The 9656-nt window shown below is 48.5% G+C and overlaps 1 long non-coding RNA gene across 1 annotated transcript; it reads right to left on the bottom strand.

The window, feature by feature from the left end:
- Positions 1 to 6788: 6788 nt before the first annotated feature.
- On the bottom strand, positions 6789 to 8793 carry LOC142907304 (uncharacterized). The gene is made up of 2 exons (XR_012930926.1): positions 7622 to 8793; positions 6789 to 7566 (listed from the first exon to the last, which is right to left on the bottom strand). It is a non-coding gene; the product is annotated as an uncharacterized LOC142907304 (long non-coding RNA).
- Between the last annotated feature and the right edge of the window lie 863 nt (positions 8794 to 9656).

Raw genomic sequence — 9656 nt, 5'->3', positions numbered from 1 at the left:
TACACTGGTACACACACACGTACACAGGTACACACACACACGGACACAATACACAGGTACACACACACAGTACACAATACACAGGTACACACACACAGTACACAATACACAGGCACACACACACACACACGTACACAATACACAGGTACACACAGTACACAATACACAGGTACATACTACACAGGTACACAATATACAGGTACACACTACACAGGTACACACACACACATGTACACAATAAACACACAGTACACAATACACAGGCACACACACGCAGTACACAATACACAGGTACACACACACAGTACACAATACACACACACAGTACACAATACACAGGTACACACACACAATACACAGGTACACACACACACGTACACAATACACAGGTACACACACAATACACTGCTACACACACACACACGTACACAATACACAGGTACACACACACACGCACACAATACACAGGTACACACACAATACACAGGTACACAATACACACACACACGTACACAATACACAGGTACACACACACACGTACACAATACACAGGTCCACACACGCATGTACACAATACACAGGTACACACACACGTACACAATACACAAGTACACACACACACGTACACAATACACAGGTACACACACACAATACACAGCTACACACACACACACGTACACAATACACAGGTACACACACACGCACACAATACACAGGTACACACACAATACACAGGTACACAATACACACACACACGTACACAATACACAGGTACACACACACAGGACACAATATACAGGTACACACACAGTATACAATACACATGTACACACACAGAGTACACAATACACAGGTAAACACACACAATACACAGGTACACACACATACGTACACAATACACAGGTACACACACACACCTACACAATACACAGGTACACACACACGTACACAATACACAGGTACACACACGTACACAATACACAGGTACACACACATGTTCACAATACACAGGCACACACACGTACACAATACACAGGTACACACTACACAGGTACACACACACGCACACAATACACTGGTACACACACACACACGTACACAATACACAGGTACACACACACGAAGTGCCTTGCCGCTAACCACTACACTACCACTCCTTACACAGACACACGCACAGTTATACACACGTACACAATACACACGTACACACACACGTACACAATACACAGGTACACACACACGTACACAATACACAGGTACACACACACACACGTACACAATACACAGGTACACAAACCATTACCACACACGTGGTAATGGTGTCTTTATTGCCTTAATAGGTTTAGTGCGACTGCTATATAACTTCTTTATCGAAATCATCATGAATCAGGATACGTTACTTATTACACCCATTACACACACACAATACACAGGTACACATACACACGCACACAATACACACGCACACGTACACAATACACAGGCACACACACACAGTACACTATACACAGGTACACACAATACACAGGTACACACACACGTACACAATACACAGGTACACACACATGTACACAATACACAGGTACACACACATGTACACAATACACAGGTACACACACACACGTACACAATACATAGGTACACACACACGAAGTGCCTTGCCGCTAACCACTACACTACCACTCCCTACACAGACACACGCACAGTTATACACACGTACACAATACACAGGTACACACACACGTACACATACAGTACACAATACACAGGGACACACACACGTGGTAATGGTGTCTTTATTGCCTTCAAAGGTTTAGTGCGACTGCGATATAACGTCTTTATTGAAATCATCATGAATCAGGATACGTTACTTATTACATCCATTACACACACACACGTACACAAACAAAGATAACAAAGATAACAAAGATCCCCCATATAGCCTTTACAGACTGTAGGGGCAAGTGCTGTTAGCGAGCACCTATGAAGGCCGGAACGGTACACGAGGGGGTGGGTGGCCAGCACCACGCCCGACCGCCTTTGTCTCCCTAGTGGCGATGTTTACACACCGCACCAGGTACTCATTTGAGGCTGAGTAGACCTAGGGGAGGCCCGGGACCGGTTCAGATAATCGTCACTGGTGTTGGCCGTGAGCGGGAATCGAACCCGGGTCGCCAGGTTCATAGCGCAGCGCGCTAACCGCTACACTACCGCTCCCCACAACGTACACAATACACAGGTACACACACACACATGTACACAATACACAGACACACACACATGGTAATGTAGTCTTTATTGCCTTCAAAAGTTTAGTGCGACTGCTATATAACGTCTTTATTGAAATCATCATAAATCAGGATACGTTACTTATTGCACCCATTGCACACACACACACGTACACAATACACAGGTACACACACACACGAAGTGCCTTGCCACAAATGAACCGCAATTCCCTCGCCCATCTCGGTCAAGGTGCATGAACCATCGTCACACGAACTCCTCCGGTCATCCTTGCAGCAGCAGCGGCAGCGGCTTTCGGATTGCCATCGGACAAAGACGGCGGTCACCGCTTCATCGCTACGGAACCTTCCAGACGCGCTCGCGCGCCCGTCTGGAACGCTCTCCCTCCCGATATCAGGAAGCCACCGGGAGATGCGCACGCTTCGAAATCATCATCATCACCAGTTTAACACGTACGCTTTCGCGACCAATATTATTCAATATAAAGGTTGTTTTTGGGTTAGATCGCGTTTATTTATAAATGTGTCGTAACCCTCCACCACCCGACACGGCCAATCAGCAAATGTGGATTAACTCTTCAACACACCGGTGGGCTAAAGTAGTGAACTATTTTGTCTTTTGTCAACGTGACACTTTTTTTTGCCGATTGGCCGTGTCGGGTGGTGGAGGGTTACGACACATTTATAAATAAACGCGATCTAACCCAACAAAAACCTTTATTATGAATCATCATCATCATCATCACCATCCGGATTTGACAAGCCCGTTGCTTCACGGACCTGCTCGCTGTCGCGTTCCGTTCCGTTGTATTCATCTCGCCCCACCGGCGTAACCTCCCGATTGGAGCGCGCCGTTGGCTACGTACGGCACCGACGGCGTTCAACGAGAGCCGTACGTCCCGAACGCCTCTCCCTTCGCGCCTTTCAAAATCGTCGCCTGCACCGACGAACGGATCCCTTCGAACGGACACAGCGGGGTGGGGGGAGGAGCGGTTGCGGTCTGTCGTGCTTTCCAACCCACCGCCCCCCTCCCCGCCCCACTCCCTTGCACCTCCGATGAAGTCTACGTCAAGGTGCGAAAGAGGAAGAATCAACTTCTTTGGTTTCTTTCGGTAAAGTCACCGCCACGTAGAATGAGAATGAAATAATAAATTGATTAAAATAAAATAACGCGATAAAATATTCTCGCGACGTTTCGGGCCACAACGACACAAGCGGCCTTCATCAGGTGAAGGGACGAGACTGTCTGGAGGACAGCGCTGGAGTGAAAAAAGCCAAGCTCAGATCGCGACCTTTAATCTGTGTGAGAAGAAACAAAGCGCCTTGACAAAGGAATTAGCATAGAATTTAGCATTGAAATGGCTGAGTGATTAGCTTGTGACTGTTCACAGAAATGGCTATGTTAAAGTTAAAGCATACACATCCGCAGAGGCACCCCTTGACAAAGGAATTAGCATAGAATTTAGCATTGAAATAGCTAAGTTAAAGCATACACATCTGCAGAGGCACCTAGTACAAATCAAACAGGAGAATTTAGCATTGAAATAACTGAGTGATTAGCTTGTGACTGGTCACAGAAATAGCTATGTTAAAGTCAAAGCATACACATCCACAGAGGCACCCCTTGACAAAGGAATTAGCATAGAATTTAGCATTGAAATAGCTGAGTGATTAGCTTGTAACAGGTCACAGAAATAGCTTATTCATTCACAGAGGCACCTGGTACAAATCAAACAGGAGAATTTAGCATTGAAATAACTGAGTGATTAGCTTGTGACTGGTCACAGAAATGGCTATGTTGAAGTCAAGGCCTACACATCTGAGCTATTCACAGTAACTGGGTATGCACTACAATATATAATGAATACTACATAGTGAACCAATAAAAAAAACTAAAATATAAATTACCTCAATGTTATGAATAAACTATATATATATTCTCCAATCAGCTAAGCTAAGGGACGAGACTGTGTGGAGGACAGCGCTGTCACCTGATGAAGGCCGCTTGTGTCGTTGTGGCCCGAAACGTCGTGAGAATTTTATCGCGTCATTTTATTTTATCAATTTATCATTTTGTTCTCATTCTACGTGGCGGTGACTTTACCGAAAGAACCAAAGAAGACGAATCCTTGCGGTCACGAAAGCTTTCAATCGAAGAAGATCAACGTACACACACACACACGCGTGCGTGCAGAGTACTACAACGCAGTGACGTGCGGCGAGGTCAGTGGCTGGCGAGTGTCAGAGCCAGATTCACACGCTGGCCTAACGGATGGGGGCGTGGCCACACGGATGGGGGGGGGGGCGTGGCCTCACGGATGGAGAGGGGGGGCGTGGCCTAGCTGAGGGGCGGCGGGGAGGGGGGGGCGTGTTAGGCACGTCCCGCCTCAGGTGAGGCAGACGTGATGGCTGCCTCCCCCCGGTGCTTTTCCATCGCAGTTTCACGACGAGGCCAGCGAGCCTGAACATCTTCGTACGCATTCGTGTATCACGTAAGTCTCCTGGGGTGTGGAAGGCGAGGGCATGGGACCAAGGCGCCCACAAACGTTACATTGGTCCGGTTACTGGAGGGGTTGCGCAATCAGAGGGGAGGCTGAGCTCGCCGCTGCCTCACCTCTCGTCTCTTCCTGCATTTGCAGCGGGGCTCGGCGAATTTGGCGATTTTGACTCTGAAAAAAATGATTGGAATCGTACGGAAATCACATTCATAACGCAGATCAGTGGGGAAAAAATAAAAAAATCTCAATATTTATTTTATTGTTTATTATTATTATTTTTTTGTGTTACTTTCGTGACCGCTAATTTCACCGGAGCATGTGGCAGGTGAGGCCCTGCCTCTCCCCCTGCCTTCCTCTGACCGCACGTCCCTGCTACACCGTACGTTAATTAGGCACCCGTAAGTTAGCCCCTCCCCCCATGTTGAAATTTTCACCGTGAGCGGTTCGCCTGCCCCTCCCCTCCACCCCCCCACCGGCTCCCCGAAGTCGGCCCGTCGAGCCGTTGTGTCGTCCGTGCCGGGTCACGTGACAACTTCCGGTCTCGCCCCATTGGCTCTGGTCACGGTGACGTCACGCACGCCCCACCCACCTCCCCTCTCTCCACGGAAGGGGTCTGCCACTCCCCCACTCCTCCCCTCCACCCCAAAAGAAATGGTGGAGTGTCACCTGCGCGTGTGTCGTGATGTCTCACGCTCTAAACTATAAACTAAACTATTTGTTTTTGGTTATTTTGTCAAGGTGGTAAGGTCCCACTGAACAATGCTGTGCAGCTCTTCTTCAGAGGCGACCAGGCCATCAACAAATGCTTCGCGGCTCAACGAATCGGCCGATATCATCATCATCATCATCACCATGACACGAACATTTATAAAGCCCCGCTGAGCCATGCTGTGTAGCGCTCTTTTGGGGAATTCATAGCCTGATGAAGACCGCTATGTGTTGCGATCGAAACGTTGCGAGCGTGTGTTTCGCTTAATTTATTTTCAATTCGTTTTAAAATTTGCATTTTATTTTTACTATTTTATTTGAGTGTGTTTTTTACATTTTATTATTTAAAATGTATTCATTATTTTAATTTTTTTTATATATCGACGTGACGTTACCGAAAGAACCGAGAATATAAAATTCCTGCAGTCGTCGCGAAAGTTTCACGTCAAAGTTTGCATTCATAGCCGAAGCCAGGTTACTCTAAAGAGTCGTGTTTCTCAAATGTGGAAAAACCTCAGGGGTGGGGGTGGACACGGGAGAGAGAATAAAAATCCACGCGACCAACCACGGGGAGAGAGAGAGAGAGGCAAACGCAGGGTGCTTAAAAACAATGTTTTTTTTAACACTTCTGAGAATTTGCAACAAGTCGCGTAGGTAAAAAAATAAAACAACCAAAAATCACGACGTTTCGGCCACAACACAAGCGGCCTTCATCAGGTGAAGGGACCAGGCTGTCTGGAGGACAGCGCTGACCTCCAGACAGCCTGGTCCCTTCACCTGATGAAGGCCGCTTGTGTTGTGGCCGAAACGTCGTGATTTTTGGTTGTTTTATTTTTTCACCGACGCGACTTTATCGAATAGAACCAAAGAGTGTGGATCCTTGCAGTCACGAAAGCTTCAAATCTAGAATTTGCAACAACACCGCAAGGGTTCTGGAGACCACCTGGAGCAGACTCCGGGCGTTGGTTGACAACGATGACGAGCAATTGGGAGACTAAATTTTGATTTAAAGCTTTCGTGACTGCAGGGATTCATATTCTTGGTTCTTTCGGTAAAGTCACCACCACCTTAGAAGGGAAACAATGAAGTTATAAAAATATAAAACAATAAAATGATCACGACGTTTCGACTGCAACATCAAGCAGTCATCATCAGGTGTGAAAACCACAGCAAGAACAATTTGGTTTTCACACCTGATGATGATTGCTTTGTGTTGCAGTCGAAACGTCGTGACAATTTTATCCTTTAATATTTTTTATTATTTTATTGCTTCCCTTCTACGTGACTTTACCGAAAGAACCAAGATTAATTGGGAGACTCTTTGACCTTTTGAAGCTATTAACATTCCATTTGTGATCATGTTACGGTGTTATTGTTACCCGCTCTTTTTCCATTAAAAAACGAGAGTCTCGTATAAGTGTTAAAAACTTTTTATTTTAAGCACCCTGTATACAGCAGCAGTAGTAAGGATCAGGATCGAACCCACGACCTCCTGTATATGCGAGGCGTTTGCTATAGCCAGGTCGCTATCTGAAATATCACAGCTATTATAGCAGCTCAATAGTGGGCCTTACACGTGGTGGAATTAAAAAAACATAGTTTAGAGTTCATCCGATTTAGGGGGCAAACGCCGTACCGTACTTAAAATCGACTTCGTTCGTGCAAGTTCGTGCAAAGTTCACCTGCAGATCACGCACGCCATCTCGCTCACAAAAACAGAGATCTCCCATGTAGCTTTGGCAGACTGTAGGGGCGAGTGCTGTTAGCGAGCAAGCACCACCTACGAAAGGCCGGCGACGGCACACGAGGGGGTGGGTGACCAGCACCACGCCCGGCCGCCTTTGTCTCCCTAGTGGCCGTGTTTACTGCACTACACCAGGGACTCGTTTTTGAACCCGAGTCGACCTAGGGGAGGAGGCCCAGGACCGGTTCAGGCAATCGTCACCGGCGTTGGCCGTGAGCGGGAATCGAACTCGGGTCGCCGGCTTTGTAGCGGTAACCACTACACTATCACTCCCCACAGTGACCACCACGGTGGTGTTTAGCCAGCTAGGGTGACCTCTCAGTGGTCAGTAGAGTGACCACCACGGTGGTGTTTAGCCAGCTAGGTTGACCTCTCAGTGGTCAGTAGAGTGACCACCACGGTGGTGTTTAGTCAGCTAGGGGGACTTCTCAGTGGTCAGTAGAGTGGTCAGTAGAGTGGTCAGTAGGGTGACTTCTCAGTGGTCAGTAGAGTGACCACCATGGTGGTGTTTAGTCAGCTAGGGTGACTTCTCAGTGGTCAGTAGAGTGACCTCCATGGTGGTGTTTAGTCAGCTAGGGTGACTTCTCAGTGGTCAGTAGAGTGACCTCCATGGTGGTGTTTAGCCAGCTAGGGGGACTTCTCAGTGGTCAGTAGAGTGACCACCACGGTGGTGTTTAGCCACCTAGGGTGACTTCTCAGTGGTCAGTAGAGTGACCTCCACGGTGGTGTTTAGCCAGCTAGGGTGACTTCTCAGTGGTCAGTAGAGTGACCACCACAGTGGTGTTTAGCCAGCTAGGGTGACCTCTCAGTGGTCAGTAGAGTGACCACCACGGTGGTGTTTAGCCAGCTAGGGTGACCTCTCAGTGGTCAGTAGAGTGACCACCACGGTGGTGTTTAGTCAGCTAGGGTGACCTCTCAGTGGTCAGTAGAGTGACCACCACGGTGGAGTTTAGTCAGCTAGGGGGACTTCTCAGTGGTCAGTAGAGTGACCACCACGGTGGTGTTTAGCCAGCTAGGGTGACTACTCAGTGGTCAGTAGAGTGACCGTCACGGTGGTGTTTAGTCAGCTAGGGTGACTTATCAGTGGTCAGTAGAGTGACCACCACGGCCGTGTTTAGTCAGCTAGGGGGACTACTCAGTGGTCAGTAGAGTGACCACCACGGTTGGTGTTTAGTCAGCTAGGGGGACTTCGCAGTTGTCAGTAGAGTGACCACCACGGCCGTGTTTAGTCAGCTAGGGTGACTTCTCAGTGGTCAGTAGAGTGACCACCACAGTGGTGTTTAGTCAGCTAGGGTGACTTTTCAGTGGTCAGTAGAGTGACCACCACAGTGGTGTTTAGTCAGCTAGGGTGACTTTTCAGTGGTCAGTAGAGTGACCACCACAGTGGTGTTTAGTCAGCTAGGGTGACTTCTCAGTGGTCAGTAGAGTGACCGTCACGGTGGTGTTTAGTCAGCTAGGGTGACCTCTCAGTGGTCAGTAGAGTGACCACCACGGTTGGTGTTTAGTCAGCTAGGGTGACTACTCAGTGGTCAGTAGAGTGACCACCACGGTGGTGTTTAGTCAGCTAGGGTGACTACTCAGTGGTCAGTAAAGTGACCACCACGGTTGGTGTTTAGTCAGCTAGGGTGACCTCTCAGTGGTCAGTAGAGTAACCACCACAGTGGTGTTTAGTCAGCTAGGGTGACTTCTCAGTGGTCAGTAGAGTGACCACCACGGCCGTGTTTAGTCAGCTAGGGTGACCTCTCAGTGGTCAGTAGAGTGACCACCACGGTGGTGTTTAACCAGCTAGGGTGACCTCTCAGTGGTCAGTAGAGTGACCACCACGGTGGTGTTTAGTCAGCTAGGGTGACCTCTCAGTGGTCAGTAGAGTGACCACCACGGTGGTGTTTAGTCAGCTAGGGTGACTTCTCAGTGGTCAGTAGAGTGACCGTCACGGTGGTGTTTAGCCAGCTAGGGTGACCTCTCAGTGGTCAGTAGAGTGACCACCACGGTGGTGTTTAGTCAGCTAGGGTGACTTCTCAGTGGTCAGTAGAGTGACCGTCACGGTGGTGTTTAGTCAGCTAGGGTGACCTCTCAGTGGTCAGTAGAGTGACCACCACGGTTGGTGTTTAGTCAGCTAGGGTGACTACTCAGTGGTCAGTAGAGTGACCACCACGGTGGTGTTTAGTCAGTTAGGGTGACTACTCAGTGGTCAGTAAAGTGACCACCACGGTTGGTGTTTAGTCAGCTAGGGTGACCTCTCAGTGGTCAGTAGAGTGACCACCACAGTGGTGTTTAGTCAGCTAGGGTGACTTCTCAGTGGTCAGTAGAGTGACCACCACGGCCGTGTTTAGTCAGCTAGGGTGACCTCTCAGTGGTCAGTAGAGTGACCACCACGGTGGTGTTTAACCAGCTAGGGTGACCTCTCAGTGGTCAGTAGAGTGACCACCACGGTGGTGTTTAGTCAGCTAGGGTGACTTC

The sequence above is a fragment of the Petromyzon marinus genome, chromosome 77 (genome assembly GCF_048934315.1).
Source record: "Petromyzon marinus isolate PM22_M1 ecotype Great Lakes invasive population chromosome 77, UKy_Petmar_22M1.pri1.0, whole genome shotgun sequence".
Classification (NCBI taxonomy): domain Eukaryota; kingdom Metazoa; phylum Chordata; class Hyperoartia; order Petromyzontiformes; family Petromyzontidae; genus Petromyzon; species Petromyzon marinus.
The sequence above is the reverse complement of the archived record's forward strand: the minus strand, read 5'-3'. Positions and strand labels throughout refer to the sequence as shown.